Below are 26,954 nucleotides of genomic sequence, written 5' to 3' on the forward strand. Positions count from 1 at the left end.
AGTTTGAACACATATATTTTGCCTGCTAGGTCCATGTTCTTAACCAAAAATAACTTAGTTTATTCAAAATCAGGTACATTAATTCTTTTTCAAAGCGAAATTCTTAGCCATTCTAGCATAAAAAGTTGGAACTTCTTAGAAGGCATTTTTTTCCTCCCAGGAATAAAATTCATTTTGTACTTTAAAAAAATGTGTCTGAGAATACTAAGATTCCATCAGGTACTGAAAGTTTTCTATACCAGGCATGACTGTAAAATAATAAACTCTTTTAAAACAATCTACCAGAATTCAAAAATCCAAAGTAGCATGTTTATTCGAAGTAGTCACCATCGGAGGCTGCATTCTTATTTCTACAATGCTGCCTCCCATTTCTCAAATCCTCTGGGCAATCCCGTTTGGGAAGGGGCTATCCAGTCAGTCTATGAGCCTCACAGAAATTAATGTTATGGCTTCATTTTAAAGTGAAAATAAGATGACCATCTGCCTTAGTTGCGGCTTTGATTCTAAATAGCTTTGGGGGGTTTTAAAAATCAAATTGTTAGCAAAATGATGAAGACTTACTACACTTTGACATTATAAAAACATAATGTACCTGGCATCATCCCCCAGCACTTACCTCACACCTTGTGCTCTGACCATACCCACCTCTCTATCTTTGCTTCCTTCCCTCTCCTTCCTGCCTTTAGAACTTCACCGGGGCTCTTTCCTCTTTCCTGTTTCTAAATTTCTTTTCCTCCATCCATTCCTGAGCATTTCATCCATGCCATCCTAGGTGCAGGTCATCCAAACCTCCTTGAGAAAATCTTCCCAGTTCCTCCCTCTTCCCTATTTGGATCCCATCCTCTATGCTCTCCTAATACCTTATTCTATATTTTGCTGGTGTTAAAGTTACTTATGTATGTGCTGTTTCTCCTATTGGCTTGTAAGCTCCCATAGAGCATCATAGAGTCAAGACTGGAAGTGAGAGGGGCCTAAGAAATTCTCTTGTCCAGCCATTAATGTTACAGATGAAGAAACTGAGGCTTGAAGAGATTAAGTGTCTTGCCCATGTTTTCACAGATGGCAGGAGTATAAGGTTCGGTATAAGGTTCCTCCAATCCCAGGGTAATTCCACTACATCTCTTTTTGCATTCCATACAGAGCCAAGCACAGAGGTATATCCAGAGTACATAAGCAATGATTGTTAAATTTCATTTTTAAAAATCAGATTGGTGACTGGCAAAAATTAAAATGTTTAACAATACCGAGTTTTGGGGATCTATGGAGAAATGAGAATTTTATACCCTCACGGGTAGAATGAAAATTGGTGCAAATACTTTAGAGAAAAGTTAGTAATAAGTAGTAGAGATGCAGATGTCCTGTTGCCACAATATGGAAATCCATTGCTAGGTAAATACCCTGGAAAAACCCCCTGATATGTACACAAAGGAGATGGACACAAAAATGTTTATAGGTAAAATTTATGTGGTACAACATTTTGTATATCACCTAAATGTACATCAATAAGAAATAAATAACTGAGGTTTATTTTTTAAATTATAATGTTTTACAGTGTGAATATTGATGAAGTAGAACTCACATATCACTATGGATAAAACTAGCAAATATAATAATGAATGAAATAGCAAATTGCTAACAAATACATAGTATGATATCATCTGTGTAAATATTTAAATATGTAAAAAACAATGCCATATTTTACTTAAGGCAACATATATACATAGGAAAGTGTAAGTATATGTATGGGAATAATGATCAAATGTAGGGAAGTGTTGAGAATAAGGGCAGAGGGAGTTGACAGGAGGTAGATGTGAGTAAGAAGGGGTAAAAATAGTCTCCAGAGCATTGGCAATCAATTATTTTAAAGCTTTGTGATTGGTACATGCATGTTCATTTTATTATTCTTTATACTCTTTGCTATATGCTAAATATTTAATAACAAGTTTTAAAAAGGAACCTTAAAAATTGGCAACGCCACTAGCTTGAAGGATGGTTCCAAAATAGAACATGCCAGGACTCCCTGAGCTATGTCAGGATAAATGAAAAAAGTGTATAATCACTCAGAAGACTGTTTTGAAGGTAATTGCTGTTACCTGGATTTATACTTTTAAAAATGTTTGATAAAATAATCCACCCTATCCTGTTGCAGTAATGTTTGTATTATGGCCAGTTAGCTTTGAGTGAAATGACTGTCTTGGCAAAATATGGTCAGAGAAACATAGTGATATGCAAGAAGTACTTCAAAAGCAAAAGAGCCATGTTTAGAGTGCCAACTTGTACATCCTGGATTCTGCATGTGGTAGGAGAGCATACACTTTCTGCATCATTCGTTTTGTAACAAGTGCTGGCCTCCCATATTGCGCCAGGCCCAGAAAATGCCAGAGGCAAGGGAGATGATTCATTGATTGAGGTTTTTGTTTTTAAATTCTTTAGTTACTAAAAGTATTGTAAGCTTTTGAAGGTAGAAGACAGTTCAGAGAACATCTAGTTCCCGCCTTTGGTTCAGAAATGGAGATCCCTAGGTACTGAGAGGTACAGTTCTCTCCCAAGGTCACAAGGAGATTTAAGAAAGAAAAGGGCAGAGACAAGAAGAAAAGTAAGGAGTTTTCCCATTTCATTGTATGAGCTGACCACTCAGTAGTTACTGGTGGCTGGAATCAGAACCCTATTCTTCTCCCCAGCAAATTACACTGAAGTCGGTCAGGGACAGATCCTTCATTTAAAATTGGGAAGAGGAAGCTTCTAGGAATCTGCCCAGGAGAAATGAGAACATATATCTAGAAAAAGACTTGTGTTCATAAGTTTATAGTAGCATTGTTTGTAATAGTCAAAAATGGACATAGCTCAAATGTCATTCAACTGGGGAATAGAACAAGAAAATGTAGTATATTGATAGAATGGAATATTATTTAGCAATAAAAAGGAACTAAGTACTGATACATGCTACCACAGGGCTGAACTTCCATTATGTGATGTGAAAGAAACCAGACACAAAATTATACACATAGTGTGTAATTCCATTTATGTGAAATATTTGGAAAAGACCAATTTAGAGAGACAGAAAGTGGACTAGTGGTTGCCTGGGGCTGGAGAATGATTGTAAATGGGCATGAGGGAATTTTTGGTGGGGGGGAAATGTTCCACCGTTGGATTCCTGTGATGGTTGTGCAACTCTGTAAATTTGCTAAAAGTTCTTCAATCGTACACTTAAATGGGTGAATTTTACACTATGTAAATTATACCTCAATAAAGCTGTTTTAGAAAAGGGAGAATGGGCACAATTTATCCTTAGAAGACTCAAGGTTATTGAACTCCATCCACTCCACCAACTACCCTATTATCCTCCTCTAAAACTTATATTCTTAAGATGCAGGATAGTATAAACTTATGCCCCTCAGAACGCATTATTCTGTGACAAAAACTAGCGGGTTTTTTTGAGATCTTACTACATAGTGGGCATTTTGCTCTTTTTGTCTTTTTATTCCTCACCACGACCTTATGAGATAGACATTGTATTAACCCTATTTTAACAATGAGGAAACTGAGTGATTTGTTCAATGTCACTCTCTTGTACAAAGCTGAGGAGCGACTTGGACTCTGGATTCCCAGAGCCTAAACTCTCAACCACAATGCCAGTGCTTGCCTATTAGGTGCTCTATGAAAGGTTGTTGGGTGAAAGAAAGATGGGTTTTTGTCGCTGCCTTCCTGAACTGGCTTTGCAACAGACAGTGGACCCTTGTATTAAGAGCTATTTCTGTCACAGTTTTAGTACATTTTAAAACATAATGCCCTTAAGATTTCTTGCAATTTATTTCTAAAGTGATATGATAAAGTATTGATATAGAAATCCCCAGGGTTTTGGACTGAGTTATTAAAGAATAAGCAGGTGATTGCTTTTTGGCCACCAGTCATTAGTCATCACCAGAAGAATCCATTCTCTCTCTTTAACACATCTTTAATTTTCTGTGGCAGGTTTAGGTAGGAGATTTTTATTGATGAGTGTTTTTTTTTTTTTGGTTGTTTTCAAAGAGAGAATGCTAATGTGTGTTGTCATGTTTGTTTATTTGTTTCCTTGATTTAAAAAAAAATCTTTCAGATGGAACAAAATTTCATGATGAAATGTCAGCAAGAGGTAGAAATTATTTTTAAATTAAACAATGGTTTTGATAATGTAAAGTGGAAAAAAACAAAGCACTAGGATTAGATTCAAGAACTTATGTTAAAAATCTGAAGATATTAACGCTTTGAGAAGCTTACTTTCCTCATTGGTTAAATAGGAACAAGGCTATGTACCTAACAAAGCTCTCGTGAATATGAAGGGTGTATAAATGTGTGGCAAAACCTATGTGCAGAGAGTAGATGCTCAATCAGGGCCGATTGAGTTTATTTATCTTTAATTATTTTATTTTATTGTATTTGCTGTTCAATACATATTATTTTAAGTACTTTGCTCCTTCCTGGTCCCTGGGGTTAAAATGGCATACAAGAGAGGCAGAGTCCTTGCCTAAAGAAGTTTATATTCTAGGGGGAAGACAAATAAGACATAAATAGAACTATTATTAAAGAAAAAAAAAAACAATTGTGTTGAGTTAAGAAGCCATCAAATGAGATAAGGAGAACAGATGAAAAATTTTGTGTTACCGTGGGGTTGAGGGAACAGGTATTTAAATAACATGGTCAGGGAAGGTATCTCTGAGGAGATACTATTTGAACAAAGACCGGAATGCTGAGATGGAGCCAACCATGAAAAGCATAAGGGGATAGCATTTCAGGAAGAAGAAACAGCACGTGCAAAGGCTCTGAGCAGGTGAAGAACTTGTGTTTCAGGAGCTCAAAGATCACTGAGGCTGAAACATTGCAACAATTATTAGAGAGGGAGGCAATACTTGATAAGCCACCAAAATGATTTGGAATTTTATTCTAAATAAAATGGAAGCCACTGGATAGTTATAAGGAGCAGGATTATTCAATATATAGCTTAAGAAATCCCTTTGCGTTGGAAGGAGTACGAGAAGAAATAAGGAGGACAGATAAGATGTTGTTTCAATACTAAAGACAAGAAGTCATGGGAATCTTTACTAATGCAATACATTACAAGAGATGGAGAGAAGGGTTTGCTTTATTTTGCATGAAGACTCAGCAGGGCTTGTTAAGGATTGGATGAGAGTAGAGAAAGAAAAGGGGTCAAGACCACATCAAGGCTACTGTGTATGAGTTCTGACTTGAGATAGTGGATGGAGCCATTCCACTGATGGGGAAGATTAAGGATAGACTTTGGACACATCATGTTTGAGATGTCTCTGAGCTATTTCAGTGGAGGTGACTGAGACTGAGATGGAAAAGACATTTGGAGTGCTGGGACTTCTGAGATGGAGATGTTATTCAGGAATCTTTACTGCAAATATGATAAAGTTGAATGGCTGTAGGTAAATGGTGGGGGAGCTCCATTATTCTGACAATAAACAATCAGAATCCTTGGATTCAGCTCCATAGAGTACACCATATTAATTATAGTATCCACTGTGTCTGGTAGCAAAAGAGGGATTAACATAAATTCCCAACAGGTTTTGCAATATGTTGCATTTTATGGGATGGGGCAATCAAATTTATTGTTTATGATTCCATTTTTCTATAAATAAATTGGTCTGGATTAACACTATATTACTTTTAAAATTTTAGAAATTCCTGGAATCACTTGATTTGGGTTTATGGATAATAATACTAAACTGCAAGATGTTGATTTTATACTAAACTCTGTACAGGCAGATGCTCTTATTATCGTATTTACTATTGATTGAGGACCTACTATGTGCCATGCATTGTTATAAGTACTTGGGAGGCAGAGATCACATCTTTTCCCACAGAGTGAGTCTGACTGGGAGGAGACAGACACACAAAGTAATTACTATGAAATGTGGTAAAAGTCTTATTCTGGGGGGATATTAAAGAGAAGGGACTAAAAGACTCATAAAGATTGGAAAATATTTCATGATAAGCCTGATATTTAAGTTGAATCATGAAGGATGAACAGAGATTTCTAGGAAGAGAAGATAGGAGAGAGTACTCCATGAAGGCTATAGGTGCAAGGTAGGGAAGGTGAAATAGAGAAGGAGAGAGATCATGTGGCTAAATTGAATGTTGAGTGTAGCATTTAGTAGAAGGCTTGACACATATCAGGCACTCAATAAATACCTGTTGAATGAATAAATAAACGAATGAACCCAACAATTTTTGCTTACTCAATACAATTTGTTTGACTCCAATTTCCAGTCAAAGAAAATAGGAGAAGTACTCCTCGTGTATAGATTTTATGTATTCATTTGAGATTCAAACTATATAATTGTATATGAAATTTGTAGAGACAATATAAATGAGTATTTGATAGTGTGGTAAAAGTGTGTATGTTTATGTGTTTGGAGAGAGAGAGACAGAGATCAGGGAAGGAGAGAGAGAGAAAGGAAGGAAGGGAGGAGAAAAAATTATTTTGAAAAACATCTTATGGAAAATGAGCATTCAAGGAAATTGCTCTAAGGTGACACAGAGCATAAGATGTGAAACAGAAACCATGAGCTATTGGGCTCAGGAAGGGAAACACATACCTGAATACTGGTTTTAGCCAAAAAAGCAAAAGATAGTCAAAGACTACAGTCAAAGTTTGTGATAGGAAGTCAAAATGAGAGACACCATCAACCAAGGAAGAACAGGATACAGTCTTACACATGAACCAGGCCAGAGTATCAGGAACTGGGAAAACAGAGAAGTCAATAGGAGATTGGGACATAGAGCAAATCAGGAGTTAATCCAGTTTGATTTCAGTGCCTGATTCACATTTAACCTTGAAGGAACAGATCTTAGCTTTCTGAACCCACCTCTCAGTGTCTAAAAGGTGCAATTGAGCCCTGCCAAAAGGAATGGGCAAGGCATGGCTAAAAAAAAAGTGGGCTTTTCAAGAAGCAACACAAGACATAGGGAGAAGTAAAGACATGGCCGAAGATGGAGTGGGGAGATTCTGCTAAAATTCATTTGCAAAAGGTAATCATTCATTGGAGATAGGAGTAACCAAGTTCAACGACGACTTTGATTATCTTTGAAGAGGAAGCTATAGAGCTCATTATTCTTTAAGGACATCACATTTTTGTTGAAAATCATTCGTGTGGAATATTTTATGAAGTTTCAATTAAATTTGTCCAGGATTAAATGTGAATTTAATATTCCTTGTTTTTGCTTTGAGAGAATTAATACATAAAGCTTTCCCTAACCTTATAAATTCACAAAATAAATGTCATCACTCAGTTTTCTAGTTTATTTGCATATGAAAATGGATAGCACGATTATTTAATTCTTGGAATTTTTATAGTCATAATTCTGTAGCCATAAATGTTATAGTCTATAGTTCTTAAAACTTTGGTTCCACTTTGTTCCTTACAGTCAGTGCTTCAAAAGAATATTTCACAGAAGTATTCATGAGATTCTAAGACTTATTCAGTTTCAGAAATTTCTATAATGTATCCATGCTGATCAATTTATACACTTTTATAATTGTACATTTAAAAAGAATGATTCTCACTTCTTAGCTTTGTATTAATCAATATCCCATGATGTCTCTGCTGCAATTATGATTAATTTCCTACAAGTGGATATGCCCTCTAACACTATTGAGCATTTAAGTTATATAATAGATGATTTATAAAATGTTAATAATGGTCCTCATATATTAGATACGCTAACCTAAACAGGAAGGTATGCTTTTTAGCTTATGTAGTCTGGATACTTTGCTTTTTTTTTTTTTTTTTTTTTTTTTTTTTATTTTTTCCTTTTTCTCCCCAAAGCCCCCCAGTACATAGTTGTATATTCTTCGTTGTGGGTCCTTCTAGTTGTGGCATGTGGGACGCTGCCTCAGCGTGGTCTGATGAGCAGTGCCATGTCCGCGCCCAGGATTCGAACCAACGAAACACTGGGCCGCCTGCAGCGGAGCGCGCGAACTTAACCACTCGGCCACGGGGCCAGCCCCTGGATACTTTGCTTTTAAGGAGTTCTTCTACAGTGAAGAAGGGAAACTTGCCAATATGTTGATTGTGATGTTAAGATCCTACTTGAGATGGCCTTGAATTCATCACAGTATTTATTGTCATTCAAGTGGACTTGAAAAAAATCTGGAATTGGAATTTTTTAGGTAGTATTTATACCATCCTCCCATCAAATACTACTGATTTTACTAATAAGACTTCCTTATCACAAACTGCCATACTCTTCTATGATTTTTATACCTGCATGGACTGGTATATAGTGTTCCCTTCTCTTAGAGTGGTTTTGCTTGTTGGCCTGGAAAACTCTTATTCTTCAAGACCCAGCTTTGGCCTCACCTCCTTTGGGAACTCTTCCTTGATAAAACCTTCAGTCTCACTGTCAGCAAAATTCAACCTTTCCTAATCTGCATTCCTTAGCACTATATGCCTTTCTCTAAAGTGTTAATGATGTTTTGAAACTGTGTGCTTGCACATTTTCTCCCACACTAGACTGAGGGGTTCTTGACAGCAATAATCCCATCTTATTGTTTTTTCTATGCTGATGCCTAACACAGTTCTGGTGCATAGTAGGCATTCCATATATATTAGTTGAATGAAACCTATTGGAAAGAAAATCTCAAATGGCTATTTAAACTTTGATTTATTTACCCTCTCCTGAGTTTGTATCTTGCCTCCCAACGGAATTATAAACTCTGTAAGTATAGGGATTGGGTGTCTTACTTCTCTGTGTCCTCTTGGGAGCACATAAACAGTGTTTTTCATATTTAGGTAATCAAATACTATATATTGATTGTCAGTCTTATTTCTCACTCAGCATAATATCATACAGGAAATAGAGTGATTATGTAGGTTGTTTTACACAAGTTTAGTATTTATTGAAATAATCTGGATGTTAGGTTAATTTTCTGTTTATATGAGACCAAGGAAATCTGGTATATTTTGTGGTTATATAAGAACCAAAGAAGGAAAAAATGCTTTGTCCTTAAGAGATGCCATTTTATAGATGTGGCCGTAATTGTCTCGTACATAATCCAACAGTTAGTGAAAATTTAGCAACACTTCATCAAACTCATGGCCACAGTTGTTGGGGATTCTTTTCAGATTTCATTTACACCATTAATTCCCTTCAGTTCAATTCAGCGTATACTAATTGAGTGTTTACTATGTGTTATGCATTAGGCAACTTGCTGAGTGTTAGATATAATAGAAAGACTTTGATGATAAGCAGACTGGAATTCTATTCATTTCTGGCTCTTTTTGTTAATATCTAAGTGATTTAGGGCAAATTACTTAACTTTTTGGACCTCAGATTTTTAATCTGTGAAATGGAGGATATGAATCTTAACCTCAGAAGAGGTTATAAAGGAAACAGCGCTGGCACAGAGTTTGGTATCTAGCTGTTGCTCAACAAATGTTAACCTTGTGATTCACTTAAGTGGAGTGACCTTTCTTTTTTTTTTAACTATTTCACCATTTTATAGTAGAAAAAGGAAGCATAACGGACTCCTTAAGCAGGCAGGTACCAGCTACAAAGAGACAATGATACGATAGGGAGTTTCCAGATGTCTTTATTTTAATAGCATCATTATGTATGGGATTTTTAAAGAAGGATGTGTGCCAGGGTGGTGTTATAATTCAGTTTCAATTATAGTAACTGTTATGTGTAGCAGGCTAGCCAAAGGTTGGCAAATACCCTGTGCCCAGGCTCTGAATTCAATAGCAATAATGGCTTCGCGCGGCTACTTCAGTTCCCCATTACTGTCTCCTTTTGATTTAGTGGCAGCCTTCTCCCCAGAGGTAGGGTGTTGATGGCATCTCCTTGACTGGGTCAGGTTTCCGGGGGAGATATTCACTCTGCCTGAGAAATGCTGTAAATCTATTTCTTATATTTCTTGTTATTAGGTACAGTGGAACAAGATACAATTTTCTATTTCTTTTCTTTCTTTCTTCCTTTTTTGGTAAATTCTGCCCACACCAAACAAAGCCACTTTACGGAAGCATTCCTTACATTCTATGGATTCTATTTTTATTGAGTCACCAATGAACATTTATTTAGTAAAAATATGGTAATGATTCACATCTTTCATATTTTTGAAAAAGGTTCCAGAAAGCAATACCAGTCTTGCTGGTGTATTTCATAGAGAAATATATGCCAGGAAGAAAATTGAGATTTCCTCCCATCCTCCCTCCGATCTCCCCTCCCCTTCTCTCCTTCTTCTTCCTTCTCTCCCTCCTTCCTTCTTTTTCCTTCCTTTCTTTCTTCTTCCTCATACTCCTCCTCTTTTTCTTCTCCCCTCCTTTCCCCTTTCTCCTCCTCCCTCTTTTATGTTTTACTACTCCACTTAATGAACCCCCTTGCCACAAGTCCTCATCTTATTGTCTACAGTTTCACATTTCACTCCATTCCATTCCTGTTAGTTCTCTGTTGTAGCACACTTAGAAGTCTTCTGTATTACCCATATTTACATCCTCCCAATATTTGTAGATTCTTATCGTATCCCCTGGTTGTCACTTAGCCACGTAATAGGCATTTATCTCCTTTAATCTGGCCTCATAAATCAAAGCTTTCTTTTCTCTAATCATTTTTTTATCATTCCCTAAATTGTTTCCAATTTGTCTGCGTCATTCTGAAATGGAAATGCCTCAGACTTATGCAGGCATCCAAGGCTGAAACCTTGTTGGCTGCATTTTGCCATTTTTTCCTACTGAACAAACATTTCACAACAAATAAGTGTAGTATGGTTCTTTATCTTGCCAGTTTATTCCTTTGCAAATTTATGCAGAATAAGTCCTTTGTGAGGTTGTCTGAAGTAGATTAAAAGATCCGGCTTTTTCCCAGGAGTCAGAGGACCCAGATTCAATACTATTTGTGACACTTGCACTTAGATTCAGTGTAATTAATTTCCCTAATATTTAATGCAGAACTAATATCTACTCTTGGGAAGAGGGCTCAGACCAGGGTGAGCTGAGCGAAGTGCACAGGGCACGTGCAGCACCCTGAGAGTGAGCGCCTCCTTCAATTCTGCACCCGAGGCGCCTCGCTTGCTTCACCCGAGTCCCAGCCCTTCTCAGAAAGATAAAATAATAGGTGTGAGAATGCTTTGAAAAATGTGCAGACATGGATAGATATAAGGTATTGTCATCACTATTCTTCATCAGTTCAGCTCAACATGATTTAATAGCAGGGGAATTATTACACACGAGCTTGCTTTACCAAGTCCTTCTCTCTAGTCTCATCAATTCACTCTTCCAAGTTTTCCAGAGCCTGATTGTGCTATCCCATGCTTACATAGGCACCTCCAAGCCAAAACTAACCCAGTGTACTATTCAGACACAGACCATATTATTTCTTCATCCTGCCATTAAAATGTACTCACCTAGATTCCCATTCCCTCAGAGCTCTGCTTATCTGCTTTCTTGAAAATAGCAAACTTATCAGATGAAATTGCATTTGTTGTTGTGTCTATAGGAAATACTGGATTAATGAGTAATCTATCTCAGGTCACAAATTTGCAATTTCATTAAGGCATTTTGTAGATGCAATGCCTTATTCTCCAGGTGCTCTAATACGTGGTTTATAAAACTATTTTGATCATGAACTACAGTAAGAAATATATTTTTTATCATGACCCAGAACATGCCCCAAAACACACATAAACATACGTAGAAAGGATTTCGCAAAATAGTACTGACCCTTTCTTCTTGTGAAGCTCGCACCTATTCTATTCTGTTCTGTTCTGTCCTGTCCTGTCCTTTTCCAGAAAATAGATTTCATTTCATTCTTTTCTAGTGTACTCAGTTCTATACTACTCTGTTCCATTTTTAAAAATTTCTGACCAGGGACCAATTAAATTGATCTTTCCATCCATTAATATGACACAGTATTTTTTTAAAGAAACACTCGAAAGGATTGGTTTTCGGTAGAACTATGCGGATTGCTGTGGACCAGACTTTTAACTGATGTTTGTGTGCATACATGTGAATATCTGTGTGTGCCTATGTGGAGGGATGGAAGACAATGCTGGACTGACTTCAGCATGAGTAGAAGGGCGTTCAGCTTGATGGGGATATTACTATCTCATGTGCACTGATATTTAACAGGTTAGTAGGTAATTCAAGGATCTGTAAAACTCAGCAAGAAGTAGTGGGCACATACTGGGTGGACAGCCGGATTACCATGGTGGCATGAGAAGGCAATCTCCAGAGATACAGGTGGCAGCCAGCACTTGGGAACTTTCTAAGCAAAAAGAAGAATTCTGGTAATTGAGAGGCAGGTACTAGAGGTAAACTATGGATTTAGATATAAGGGAAAACTAAGTACAAACTGGATCCTAATATCACAGCGGGGCTGCAGGCAAGGTTCATTCCACATTATATAATGCAGCTGTGGTTTGCTGCTCCTTAAATCTGTTCTTACTTTAGACATGATACATGCAACTACCTGCAAATGTGACCAGATGAGCATAGCTGCAAGAAAAACCAGTCCAAAAGTGCCCAGAATGAACAATGCCTGGAAGATCTTGGAAGCAGACAGGCCTTGGCCCCTTTTAGAGTAATCTTTGGCATTTCCCTCTTTTTGCCTGTGCATAGAGCAGCCCTTGAGTACCACATTAGAATCTGTACCTCCCTGAATGTATTTCAATGTATTTTTTCTGACATTTTGTGAGTTCTTTCTTCAAATTGCTCTGATATGTCATCTTCTTAGAGTGGCACCTCACTCTTTCCAGGTGTGCACAGCCATTAACAAATTAGTAATATTCCAGACTTCATTTTTTTCTTTTACAGGAGGAATTATATTGTTTTCTCCATAGCTTGTTTATAGCTTAAATATAATTCTTTCCTAAACAATTCCTGATTGAACAACTCTTCATGTTTCTGATGTCCAGGAAAAATATGAGCTCGAAAGGGTTTTTATGAACCTTATAAAGTTATAGGATTAAGTTCATGCAGAGAAAAGTAAGCTTCTCTTTATGCCCTGGCTCTTTAACAAAATGAATCTCAAGTTCATGTATAAACTTCCAGTTACTAAGGATACGTATCAAGGAGCACTACAAAAGTAACAAGGTTTTAGAAAGGAAAAAAAAGCAAAAAGTACTGTGTCATTTTCTTTTTCATTATTTGGTGGTACAATAGTAACAAAGTACTTTGATACACAATGCATAAGTCTCAAAAAATATAAAAGTAAGTAACTGATAAAATATATAGAAAAATGACCTTTTCAAAAATCCCATTTCAAACTTTCAGTCAGGAGATTAAGTGAATGGTGAATTTAAGATGCCTTTTCCAAACGGAATAGAATTGTAGAGGCTCATTTCTACCCTGGATAGCAAGAAATTAATTACTAGGATCGCTTTGACTCATAATGATGCTGTGAACTTCTAATTATCCCAGGTAATGTAGGCTAGGATAGTACATAATTGAAATTCAATGATAACACAAAAAGTTTATTCTAACCATAAATTTCAACCTCCTTCCCTAGGAAACCTTTGCAGAAGCCAGTGAAAAATAGCTAAGTTGCCTGCACGTCCTTTTACCTCTCTCTCGCATAGCTCCCTTTTTGGTGACGCTGTTTACAAGATATAACGTAGGTCAAGATATGACGAGAAGGGGCTATGCCTTTCCTGTGAGTTAGCTGAAGCTTGAGTTGTATTTAATGCTGATGAAAGTGAGGACACATGTGAGCTTCAGGAAGCCTCCATGTTCTGTTGATTTCACGCATGTAGAAACAATCTGCAGGTGGAACTTTGGCCAACCACTCCAAGCTTTAGCAGCCCACGGAGAGTTGCTGGTTAGGTGGATGGGATACTCCTGGTGAGGTGAGAGAGAGAAGCCATCATGAGAAACTCGAGCAGCTGCCAAGGTGCACGTCCCAGCTCCAGGGTTCACAAAGCATCCACCATGGGAGCCACTCACTGTTTTCAGAAAAGTTTACCGATAAGGATGTGGCGCTAAAACACCGTCTGTTCTCACTCTCACTGGTGCAGAAAATTGGAAGATTTGAGTTTAATGGCAGCCAGAATTTAAAGGGAATTATCGAAAGCTGAGCTCCAAAATGTTTGAGCAAGGGAAGCATCATTGGAACCACCGCATTACTTTCTAACATGGCTTCTCTGAAGGGTGGAAGACCCATTTGCATACACAAATTCTGACAGTAAATATTCACGCATACACACTTTCTGTTCTTTGTAGTCATAATTTGTCACCTTATATATATATCATAGGAATGAATATTTTCTTATTTATCAGATTGTTGAAATTATCTAATTGTTTTAAAAAAAGGTTGATGTAAATACTTATTTGCCTATTTCATTTTCTCTATGAATTTTATTGCATTTTTTTCCCGAAGGGAAGAGAATTATAGAAATATGATTTAAAGTGTTTTTTGGACACTGAGTTTAGCAAATATATTTTTCTGATTTTGTGTTAATTAACCAAAATGACTTATATGTTCATTAATCAAAATGTGTTGATGAACTTTGTGTTAAAATCACTAGGATTTAAAAATTATGAAAAAGGGACAGTTGGCACGTGAATTGAGAATCTGATCAAATCCAAGATATGAAAACAATTGGAAATACTTGATACCGCAGGCCAGATGCCAATTTTTTCTCTTGCTGATGACAAACAGCTCCATCCCACAAGGACACTAAACCACCTTTCCAGTGTCTCTTGACTGTCTGGCCATCCAAGAAGTGTGAAGGCCAGAGCAGCTCATAAGGGCAAATTGATGTCACCTGTGAGAATACCAGGTCAGGTAGTTTGGGTTCCTAAAGCAAGGGAATACATGAAACCCTAAGCCAGTTGTTCCCAGTGCAGAAGCTGGCTTCTGGAAAGTTGGTTTAATAATTTGTGAGGCTACATCGATCAGTGGGGTAGTGGCTAGTAAATTATTATTTTGACAAAATAAAGTTGGAGTTTAATAAAGTAAAAACTTAGAAAATAAGAAGAAAGGCACAATTCTGCACATTAGTGATTGTCTTAGAACCTCTGGATTGTCTTAGAATATTCTGGATTGTCTTAGAATCATTCTGGATTGTCTTAGAATCATTCTGGGTTTTTCCAGTTCAACTAGCTATTTTATTGGATGAGTTTCTATACTTGCTAACAAACCGGCTCTTAAAATATCTCCTTCTTCATGCATTAGTGTCATCAAGCATCAAGTTGCCAGGTTGTCAAGGGTCTCACTTTTCCTGCCCAGAAGTGATGAATGAAACTCTTTCACACCAAGGTGTTAGTGATTAATGTTTTCTGCCATTTAAGTTGTTTTCAGGGCACCTGGAATGCTTACTGTGAAAAACCAAAACATTGATGTTGGGATTCTAGGCTTGGTGACTCTTTGTTGGAGGGTTATGCATCTGGCATAAACCCTCCTTGTGCTCTCCAGATACCATGACATTAATTATTTCCTTCTTCCCTTCCTGCCTTCCATCCGTCCTTCATTCGCTTCAGTATTTACTGATCAACTAATGCATTCCAGGCACGTGGATAAGTACTGAACGTAGAAAGACAATATATAATCCCTCCTCTCAAGGACTCCTAGTTACATAGAGGAGATAGTTATATCAACCAGTTTATAAATCATGAAGGCATCATAGTTAAGTACAAAGCAGAAAGAAGAAGGGGGTCAATCTTGTCTGTGGGGACTCATGAAAGACCCCACCTAAGTGAAAACATTTTAGCTGATTTTTGTTTTTTATTTTAACGATTGTCACCTATGCTAACATCTGTTGCCAATCTTTCTTTCTTCCTTTTCTCCTCCTTCTCCGCCTCCTCCTCCTCCTTCCTCTTCTCCCCAAAGCCCCTTGGTACATAGTTGTACATTCTAGTTGTCAGTGCCTCTGGTTGTATGTGGGATGCCACCTCAACATGACCCAATGAGCGGTGCCGTGTCTGCACCTGGGATCAAAACCGGTGAAATCCTGGGCCACCAAAGTGGAATGCGCTAACCCAACCACTTGGCCACAGGCTGGCCCCTTAGCTGATTCTTAAATGATGGATAAGAATTTCTCAGAAGGAAAAGGAAGCGATTGGAGAAATTAACCTGGCATTTGGGCCACAGCAGTAGTTCAGTGTGACCTGAACACAGGGTGTGAAGACAGATTGTTAGGCCATGAGGCTGGAGAGCTCCTCAGAGAGTTGGGAGGGAGCTCGTCTTTCTCGCCGTGGTTTGGGGATTTCATTCCACGGTCAGGGAGATAATACTTAAAATGGAAGCCAGAGAATGACATGTTTCTATCACTCTACAGCAATGTAGACCGAGGGTAGGTAGAAAGGGGAAGAGAGGCTTAATAGAGTTTCAACAGCCACAGGTTGAGTGAATGCCGTATGCCAGACTTGGCGCTAGAGTCTCCGAACACCTTGGGAATAAAGTAACCATAACACCCACCTCATTTTAATTATAATAACAGCATTTGTTTATTTTTCACTTGGTATTGTTCTGGGTGCTTCACTTATTTTAAGTATTTCAACTCAACAACAACTCTGAGATGTTATTACTATGTGTATTTTGTAGGCGAGGTAACTAAGGCTAAGAGGTGGTATCTGCCCAAAGCTATCTAGATAGTAATGTATCAGGTTAGGATTTGCGCGCAGGCAATGATTTCACTATGATCTACTGTAACGGGAGTAAAAGAGATATTCATGAGGTCAGCCATAATCATAGTGAGAACAGAGCTAGGCCACAGTTGCTATTGCAACAAGAAGCAGCAAAAAGAGTACAGGAATAATCTACTCTGTACTGAAGGGAATCTGGAAGCTAAAGTGTTAGGGCCCCAACCATGCTCCTCCTTACTCTTTCCTAGGTCTTTCTGCTTGATCGATGGATGAAGCCATCCATCTACATTCAGTGGATGAAGCCAACTGGTCAATGTTCAGTCTAGTGCCAGAGTGGGCCATCAATTGTGGCTTTTTCTAGTAATTTTTCTCCTATTGCTGCCACAAGTGGCTGGTGGACAGCTTCCACTCCAGGACTTGAAATCTGTCTGTTGGCTCCTGTGCATTCAGTAGCCAAATACCCAGTAGCTCCATGCTGAGCCTCTTCCCCAATTTAGTTTGAAAAAAATTATGAAATAAAAATTGGCCTTCAGCCTCCTATAACCACATGAAACCTGGCATGTTACTTGGCAGTTATAGCAGAAGTACACTGTGAAGGCAGAATTTTAAGATGGCCCCAAAATTCCACATCCTGGTGTACACACCCTGTAAAATCTCTTTCACTTGAATATGAGTAGGACTTGTGACTATGATAGGCTATCATTACCAAATTATGGTACTATATGTGGCAGAAGTGATTTTGCAGGTGTAATAAATGTCCCTATCAGTTGACTTTGAGTTCTTCCAAAGGAAGACTATTCTGGATGAGCCTGACCTAATCAAGTTATCTCTGAAAACAGGTCAGAGAGATCTGAAACATAAGAGAGATTTTCCTTCTGGCATTGAAGAAACTAACCACTGTATTGTAGAGAGGGCAAGGCACCAAGAGTGACTTCTAGGAACTAAGAGTGGTACCTGTCCAATAGCTAGCAAGAAAATAGGGAGCTCAGTCATACAAGCACAAGGAAATGAATTCTGTGAACAGTGAGTAACCTCAGAAGACCCAGAGCTGCAGATATGGTCATAACCTTGGCCTACACTTTAATTTAAGCCAGAGTAGAGGACCCAGCTAACTCATAAGCAGACTCTTCATCCACAGAAACTGGAACAATAAATTTGTGTTGTTCTAAGTCACTCAGTTTGCGATAATTTGCTACACAGCAGTAGAAAAGTACTGCATCTCCTAATGCCACAGTTCAGAGAGGTGCCATCCTCAGTTATCATACCAGCAGGTCGTGTTTGACTGCCTTGTTTTGATGACCCTCTAAAAGAGTATTAGCCTGTTCATGGCTCTATACGTAAGTAAAATTTAACAAAGCATGCCCTCAATTATCTATACAAATTAATCTTTAACTCTTTGAGGCTACTTTGTGTTATTGAATGAGTTACATTTCTATTGTGTTCATGAAAATTTTTTTTCAGTGTGGTCCTACAAGTGGCAAGTCTTCTGTGGGTATTTTACATAAAACATAAGGTTAATTATTATGCAAAATTTGATTCTAGCTTGATGTAAATATCACGGCTATTATACTAGAAATATTCCTGTTGAAAAGCAAGGTTATTAAAAAGTGATTAAGTTAGACTTGTTAGTAATTAAACTACAACATATAAGTAGCATGAATAATTGTCAAGGGGATTGTTGTGTATTACTTTTCACATTTTGTATTTCGTTGGTGCAATAAAATAAAAGAATAAACAATTTTTTATACTCTATTACAGTGAGGAGGTACAACATCCTAACTGTAATGAGGAATAATTTGTTGGAAGGAACAATATTTGGAATGAAATCTGGCTAAATATGTATCTACAGCTAAGATTTCCATTAAGCAGGACTAAAATCTGTAGAAATTGCCCTGGGTTTAATGATCACATAAATAATCTTGTTTCAATTATTTGAGTCTTACATGAGTTCATAATAAATGAATTATGCATCAGACAACTTGGTGTCTTTTGTTACTTTTATAGTATTGATTTAGATAAAGATTATCCCTGGCAGAGTAATGGGAAAGGGCTCCACGTGGCTGCTGTTTTGTTTTTTATTAGATCTAAAACTGAAATATGTACTTTATCTAAATCAGCTTCACACTTCTGAACATTGGCATCCATCAATTGCTATTTATTTCACTTTGCTTGGTTATTAAGATGGCTGCATATGAGTGTTGTTCCTCTCTTAAGTGACTACATTTGGAGCTAAAAGGAGGTTGCTCCAGGGATAGATTCAAGATGGGAGCTAGGATATATAGCAATTCCGAGAGGCGTGGAATGGTTCACAGTCCTATCTCCATTTAAGTTTGCATCTGAAGCTCCCTGGAGAAAGAAAGTTGTGATGAATACAGAGAATGAATCATCAAAAAATACTTTGACAACATGGAATGGAAACTTGTATCTATTCACTGATGATTTAAAAATATCTCACTTCTAGTAGAGGAAAAAACTTTCTAGAGAAGTTTGTGGAGCTGATGGAGCCCCTGTCTATTATTAACCACATCGAGTTTGTAAAATGTGCGACTCTCGGCTGGCTTTTAATAGGCTGGGGAAATGTCTCCCTGGAGGCTGTGCTACTTACATGGTTGAGAGTGAACAGATTAATGCAGTGTTTCTCGTGGTGTGGTCCAGAGAAGTCGTGCATTAGAATTACTGGAATGTTTGATAAAAAATGGAGATTCGTGGGCTCTGCCCAAGATCTGCTAAGTCAGAATCTCTGAGGATGAGGGTTCATTTTTAAGATCTCTCGGTAATTTTGATGCACACTAAACTTTGAGCACCACTACTTAATATATACGTATAGCAGTTCTCTGTTCTCTCTTGCCACTGCTGGATAATATTGCTACTATTTACAATTCCCCTATTTATCTTTAACTCTGTGAGGATGCACTAAAGTACAGTTTCAAAGTGTTTCTGAGTTACTGCCTATTGTTCCTCCATTTAGCCACCTTCACCTGCTGAATAGATTGCCTTTGCTCTTCATCCTGAGGACAAGGTTGCCAGGTGAAGCCTGGTATAGTGTTGCTCTCTCACTATTGGGAGTCTTGGCTAGTCGGGGAAGGTTGAGTGTGATGAATAGAAGGGGGTTGATGAGACTGATGGAGCAATGCAATATGTCCTTGAAGGTGAATTTCCTCGGCAGATAACATGACTCCTTGAAAATCCAGTTGAACCTGAGTAGAGTCTGTAGTCTGATGCTACATTAACAAACACCTCATTGTATCTGCTCATCCTTTGGAGTGTTCCAGAATGGAAGGTGACTAAAGTGTTCTCAAAACCCAGTGTCCAGGAATGTTATTTCAATGCTATTCCCATTTTTTTCTTTGCAACGGGGATACCTAGATTTTCCGTTTCTCTTAAGAAGTGCAATTGAAAAGCCAAGTCGTTATAAATGTATAAATTCGTCTTATATTACTTGTGGTGAAGATGGTAGTAAACTTGCTGGGTATATGTGAGCAATGTCTTTCCTTTAGAATCTCAACTCAATTGAAGATACACTATTCTTTCTTATCCACATGGTGGCCGGGAATCATAGTAGTATTAGCTCATTGAATTGTTCTGTGGATTTATTGAGGTAATCCATGTAAAGCAATTAGACCAGTACTTGATGTGTAGCAAGGGCTCAATAAGTAATAACAATAATAGCTACCATTTATTGAGTGTTTACAATGTGACAGTCTCTGTTCTAAGTGCTTTGCATGAATCATTTCAGCAACTTGCCCAAAGCCATGAAGCTGTAAAGCAGCAGATTGGGGATTTGAACCCAATCAGGCTTCTCCCCTCTGCATTATCCTGCCACTTTCATAACTGTGAGTCATTATTTCTTCACATTATTATTGAAATAAATTTCTCATTTGATACCTTGATGCTTAGTTTTATTTCAGTTCTTTTTGAAGGGCCTTCTATCCTCCGTATTCACTCAATCACAGGATTTAGCAGGCTTCCCTTGGATTGAGTAACTGCCAAAGCAGGGGGATGAGTTAGAGGCAGGCAACTGATGCTCATTTCATGTGACACAATGGGAGATGGCCTGAAAAATGAGAGGAAGAAACTTTGTAGAAGCATCGGGGCAAGTGATATAGCTGGCTTTGACTGTTTTCCAGGCTCTGGGTGAATTCTATGGCAAGATTAGTCTTCTTCCCCATTGGGCATATAATGAAGACTGCCCTTGCTATGAAAAAAAAAAAATTGCCACCTACTATCAATATGGTACAAGGCCAATGCAATAAAGTTGATCTTGGTTCTGTTCTTCTACCTCCACTGCCACTCAAGCCTAAGTGGGGTCTCCCTCCTCTCATGATATTTTCCATATTTCCTTAAAAACTTTCACCAGAGCCTGCCTTGGATGGAAGTTGTTTGCAATTGCATCTAAAACACAGTCTGATCATGATCTCTGGAGTCAGACCTGGGTTAAAATCCTTGGTTGAATATTTCCTGGTGTAATCTACTGAGCCCTCTGTTCCTCAATTTCCCCTTATAAAATGGAGATGATAATGGCACCTAACTCATAGGGTTCATGTGAGGATGCAGTGAAAGAATCCATATAAAGTATTTAGTTCACTAGTCTATCAGATAGTGATTACCCTAAAAATACCAGCTATTATCATCTAAATTTTGTTTTAATAGATTTTAAGCTTTTCAAAGCCTGGTGATAGGATTTTTATTACCCTTACCACCTTGTATAGAATCTGAACCATAAATTTAACAAGTGAATATATGATGAATAATCAGAAATAAGTGGAATGAAGTTCAGTTTTTGACCAATTAATTGAGGCTCTGAGACTAGGGTATGAAGAAAGGTCTCCCACCACCCATCGCATTTAATACTATCCCCAACCTGGTACCAAAAAGACGCAAATAACCAGAACCTCTTCCTTCCATGCCTCAGTTCATCAAAGGACAGCCTCATCTTTCATTTTGGAAGGAAACATTGGTTTCCTTTCAAAAGCCATATTGCTGAAAACGAAGCAGAAATGGGTACATTCCTGCCAGTAATCTGGTAATTTTGAATAAACTGCACTTTAGGGATATGCTCCGAAGCGCAAGAGTAAGGGGACCTCTAATTAAATGTGTTCACTTTTCTGGGAACAGGCCAAGGAAATCTTCATGTGGCAGCAGAGCTAAGTGAAGGATTCCCCAAAGTTGATTTGTGGAACCTTCTTTTGAACTGTGAGACCAGGATCTGCCTCTAACCCCCCTCGGTAGTTTCTTGAGAGTACGCCACGTAGTAGCTTTTGACAAACTATCATAACAGCATCCTTTTCTCTCACCACTACTTCGTGCTCATCCCTTCCCACCCCCACCCCACCCCCAGGGCAGGGGCACAGAACTTTCCTGTGTCTAAAATCACGTCAATCCACAAAGAGCAAATAGTCTTTTAAAAAGTCATAATAAAGTGTTTCAGTGACGTTTGTATGTTATTTCGCTGACATTTGTATGTTAGTGAAGGAAAGCGTTTATCAAGTGCTTGGTGTATTCCGGTCACTGTCAAGTCCTTTGCATGGGAAGTGTCCTGGCAGTCAGTGTACAGCTCTCTCCTGGACTGGCTTCTGATGCTTTGGGACCCAGAGTAACGCACTAACTCTTTCCAAGCCTCCATTGTTTCATCTGTAAGATGAGAATGAAAATCTTTATCTATTCAAAGAGTGGTCATAAGGACCGGACGGTCCACGTATTTAGCCCAGAGCTTGGCAAAGTATGTAGTACTCAGAGCCTAGTTTCATTTACAAATATTATTATACCTAATCCTCACAACACCCCCATGTAAGTGTATTGGCCTCATTTTGAAGACCAGCAAACTGAGGTCTAGAGAGTTTAAGTAACTTGAACGAGGTCAAATATCTGGAGTCAATGCCCAAGTCGCTTCTTTCTACTGGACATTCTAGTATTTCTCTTTTGAAAGGGAATGCCAGGCTCTCTAGGAAGAAAAGATACTGGCTTAATGTTTCAATTAAGTCCAAGTTGTGACTTGAGGCTAAGAGTTATGGAGAAAGCCACTTTACCTATTTATGCTGCAATATTCTTTCAGCTGGAAATCAAAGAATGGGAGTGGGTGCTATCCCAGGTACTTCTCACCCTCCACTCCTATGGTGTTTAGGTGTTTTGGGCAGGAAGACCTTCTCTGATGCCTTCCTTTTATCACTTTCCTTGGTCATGTCAGCAGGAACCATAAATCACTCACATTAAACACTGAGAAAAGAACACAGCCAAGATGTTCCAGTGTGCAGTGCTCATGGCTCACCTTAGAGAGAGGCAACAGAAATATTCTCTGCTGTGGGTGACTTCCTCTGAGTGGTCCCTCTGAAGAGAGTGTGTGGAAACCTCACAAGGGTCCATAGGCAGCCTTGGCGCTCTAGATAACAGAGAATTATGTCCTGGCAGATCAGTGAGAGAGCAAGTGGCTGTTTATGGAAGATGAGAGTATCAGTCACATTATTCATTCAATAGTTAGTCCCTACTTCTTCTGTGCCAGGCACTATTCTAAGTTCAGGGCTATCCCAGTGAACAAGGCAGGAATATAAATTGGTACAGCCATTATAGAAAACAGTATAAAGACTTTTCAAAAAATTAAAAATAGAATTGCCATATAGTTCAGCAATCCTTCTTCTGGGTATTTGTCCAAAGGAAATAAAGCCAATACTTTGAAGAGATACCTGTATTCCCATGTTCATTGCAGCAATATTCACAATAGCCAAGATATGGAAACAGCGTAAGTGTCTGTTGATGGCTGAGTGAATAAAGAATATGTGATACACTCACGTGCACACACACATACACAATGGAGTATTATTCAGCAGTAAAAAAGAAGGCAATCCTGCCATTTGTGACAACATGGAGGAAGCTAAAGGACATTATACTAAGTGAAATAAGCCTGAAAGAAAGAAAAATACTGCATGATCTCACTTATATGTGGAATCTATGAAACTTGAATTTATAGAAGCAGAGAGTAGAACAGTGGTTACCAGAAGCAGGGACAAAAATCTCTGCCCTCATAGGCAGGAAGTTATATTCTAGCAGGCAGAGATATTAGATAATCGAGTAAACAAATATCCGTGTCAAGTAGTGACAATGCTTTGGAGGAAAATAACACTTGTTCAGACAATAGTGACTCCAGGATCAGGGGAAGGGGTTCTGCTCCATATTGTTCAGTTAGCAAGGGCTTCACTGTGACAGGGCCTTTGGAGCCAAGATGTAAATAAAGTCACTTATTCATGGAATGATCTTGGGATAAGCATTCCAATAGAGGGAACAGCAAGGGCAAAGGCCTGAGCTTATGAGGAAAACAATCTGAAAGGAAACCCCACAGGCCCTGAGAAGAACAATTCCGCTCCGTGGGAACCATAACTGTAACATCCAGATGGAGTGGAAAGACCCTCTCTGACACTTCTCACTAGCTCCTTGCCTGGACACTTTTCTCAGCCCAAGAACATCAACCTTATCTTATTTTATTTTAATAAAAATTGTATATATTTAAAGTGGACAATATGATGTTTTTGATATACATATAAGTAGTGAAACGATTACTACAGTGAAGCTAATTAACATATCCATATCCTCACAGTTACCTTTTTTTTTGTAGTGAGAGCACCAGAAATCTACTGTCTTAGCAAATTTCGAGTCTACAGTAAAGTATTATTGCTATACGTTAAACGTCTGGAACTTATCCTATATAACTGCAATTTTGTACCCTTTGACCAACATCTCCCCATTCACCCTATCTCCCTGCCCCTGGTAACCACTCTTCTTTCTTCAACTATGAATTTGACTTTTTTAGGGTCCACTTTTAAGTGAGATCATGCAGTATTTTTCTTTCTGCTTCTGGCTTATTTCACTTAGCGTAGTGTCCTCCATGTCCATCCATATTGTCACAAATAGCAAAATTACCTTCCTTTTTAAGAATACTATTCTGGGGGGCAGGGCTGTGTGTTTGTACGTGTATCACAATTTCTTTATCCATTCATCCATCAACAGACATGTAGGTGGCTTCCATATCTTGCCTATTGCAAATAGTGCAATGAACATGAGACTGCAGGTATCTCTTCAAAGTATGATTTCATTTCCTTTGGATATATACTCAGAAGAGGGATTATTCAATTACGTGGTAATTCTATTTTTAATTTTTTAGCGACCTGCATACTGTTTTCTACAACAGCAGTGACAATTTACATTCCCACTAACAGTGTGCTAGGGTTCCCTCTTTTCCACATCCTTCCCAATCCTTATTATCGTTTACCTTTTTGATAATAGCCATCCTAACAGGTGTGAGGTGACATCTCATTATAGTTTTGATTTGCATTTCCCTGATGATTAGTGCTGCCGAGCACCTTCTCACATACCTGTTGGCCATTTGTATATCTTCTTTGGAAAAATGTCTATTCAGGTCCTTTGCTCATTTCTCAATCAAATTTTTTTTCTTGCTATAGAGTTGTATGATTTCCTCATATATTGTGAATATTAATCTCTTCTCAGATACATGATTCGCAAATATTTTCTCCCAATCCGTAGATTACTTTTCATTTTGTTGATTGTTTCCTTTGCTGTGCAGAAGTGTTTTAGTTTGATATAGTCCCGCTTGTCTATTTTTGCTTTCATTGCCGAGACATCAACTTAACTGTGAACACAAGGATGCAAACATTGATGTTCATTCGTATGGTTAACTGAAGGGCTCCACTGAGTTCCCTTGGGTAGAAAAACATAGAAAAATCCCCTCTGGAGACCAGAGATGACGTGTGTTTAAGTAACAATAATCCTGTCAACGAGCAGGAAGGAAGATCCATGAATTCAATTAACTACTAGTTTGGAAACTTTTCATGTTCCAAAGTTGTTGGGGTTAATGGAGTAATTAGAATGTCACAAACAGTTTGGGAGGATCAGTTTGTCTGTAATCTTCATTTCTTGTCTGATAAGTACTTCTGCCAAAGTTTGGATTTTTAATTCATTTAAAGGTACGTGCAATAATGGGATGAATTAATAGACTTTGAGTTCAACAAACCAGAGTTTGAATCTTGGTCCCATTAGTCACCAGCAGCATGACCTTGAGCCTGCTATTTAAACTCTCTGAGGCTTAGTGTTTCCTCTGTAAATCTTATCTAATGATACCTATTTTCAGAGTGGCTAAAAGGGAAAAGCAATATATAGAAAGCATCTGGCATGTGGTAATTACATAATTAATGATGACAATTATTATCCAACAAGCATTATAGCATTCATCTATGAAGTATGATGGGCACTCCATGGAGGCATTGTGGGGGGGTGTAAAGATAATGAAGGCGTGATTTCTGTCCTCTAAAAGCTTACCCTTAAGTTGCAAAGATGTGTATGCAAGTGGCTAAAATATAATGTATCATAAGAGGAAAACATACTATAAAAACACAAAAAGGGAAAACTTTCCTCTAATTCTGGTTGGGAAATTTCATGGAAGAGTTTTAGGAACTTGACAGGCAGAGATGGTGTAGAAAGGTTTTTCCAAATAGAGTGATTTGAACAAAGGCCTGGAGATGGAGGAGCGCAGAATGAGTTTGGGCAAAGGAAGCTGAGCTGTCAGGTAGAACTGATGGACAGAAGTAGGGCCAATGAGGTACCATCCTCAAGCTGGTACCAGATCCTAGGGAGACTGGGATGCAGTTCAAAGGAGTTTGGACCTTATTCAGTAGGCAAACAGGGAGCCATGGAAGGTTTTTGATCAAAGGAATAATAAGATGAGGCTACAACTCAGAGTAATTACTCTGGCAACCCTGCATCGTAAGCATAAAGCATGGAAAGACTTGTGATAAAAACAAGGGCTAGTAGAGATTGAGCACTGTGTTCTAAATGTGTTGCTCATTAACTCCCTCAACAGTACAATGAGCTAAGTGCTATTATCATCCCCCTTTTTACAGATGAGGACATTAAGACATGGAGGTGTTAAGTAACTTACCCAAAGTCACACAGCTAGTAAGAGATCCTAGACCTGAATGCAGGCACTCTGACTCTGGAGTCCATACTCTGCACTATGTTGCCTCAAAAGCCAACCAACATTTAGGGATGCCTGCCTTCCGCCTGCTCTGCCCTGGCCTGATCTTTCTCGCTCTCTCTTGATCCTCAGTTTGTTCATCTGTGAAGCGGGAGACTTGAGTTGACTTTCTGAGATGCTTTCTAGCTCTTGATTTTTAAAATTCTGTATTTAATGTGGGCTTGATCTATTAGGTCAGTAATGGAGGAAACGAAAACATGAAATGGTTGTGCAAGAAAGAGAAATACATTCCAAGCAAGTATTATTTTTGATGTATTTATTTATTTTCTTCTCAAATTTTCTCTGCCTCTAAATTTACTTAAATCAGTTCTTATGAAAGCAAGAGATGGAGGTACACA

At 38.2% G+C, this 26,954-nt stretch overlaps 1 protein-coding gene across 4 annotated transcripts in view; it reads left to right on the top strand.

Moving 5' to 3' along the window:
- The window catches only part of KCNIP4 (potassium voltage-gated channel interacting protein 4), a 1,058,546-nt gene that overhangs the window by 532,310 nt on the left and 499,282 nt on the right, over positions 1-26,954 (top strand). The window lies entirely within an intron of this gene.

The sequence above is a fragment of the Equus przewalskii genome, chromosome 3 (genome assembly GCF_037783145.1).
Source record: "Equus przewalskii isolate Varuska chromosome 3, EquPr2, whole genome shotgun sequence".
Classification (NCBI taxonomy): domain Eukaryota; kingdom Metazoa; phylum Chordata; class Mammalia; order Perissodactyla; family Equidae; genus Equus; species Equus przewalskii.